Below are 547 nucleotides of genomic sequence, written 5' to 3'. Positions count from 1 at the left end.
TATATATATAATAAGTCACTACTTCAGTTTTCTTTCTCACCAAATGAGAAACAGCAGATCAGCTCTACACTAGCGTTACAATTATTCAGTCTTTTCTACCTAACAGGTTTTTTCTCTGTCCTACATGTTATGAGGAAGGTGAATCTCAACTATTATGTGTCATATGGGTAGTCACAACAACTGAACTTGCTTCAGGCCCTATGTGGATTGAACAAGCCCATGTTTAAAAAAAGCCACTGCACGTCATCGCTGAGCTTATTTTCTCGCTTTGGTGTCACTGAACCTCTGTTAATGGGAAACAAAATTAAACATAAGTAACGATTTGTCACTCAGAAGGATGTAACTTTTAATTACCTGCTACCAAGAGCAAAAAGGTGTTCCCTTCTTAGGATTGTTTCTGGTAGAAACTCCTACCTTATCAGAACCAGTTGTTCTCTGGGGACCAAAGCCCGATCCTAACACAGTAGAACACTACTGGTGGGTGAGGGGTTGGGTTGAGACCAGGGTACGATTTAAGGGGAGGGGGTGGTTGGGGTTATGTATGTAC

Source organism: Austrofundulus limnaeus, unplaced genomic scaffold, assembly GCF_001266775.1.
Source record: "Austrofundulus limnaeus strain Quisiro unplaced genomic scaffold, Austrofundulus_limnaeus-1.0 Scaffold2199, whole genome shotgun sequence".
NCBI lineage: Eukaryota > Metazoa > Chordata > Actinopteri > Cyprinodontiformes > Rivulidae > Austrofundulus > Austrofundulus limnaeus.
This window is presented reverse-complemented; position numbering follows the sequence as displayed.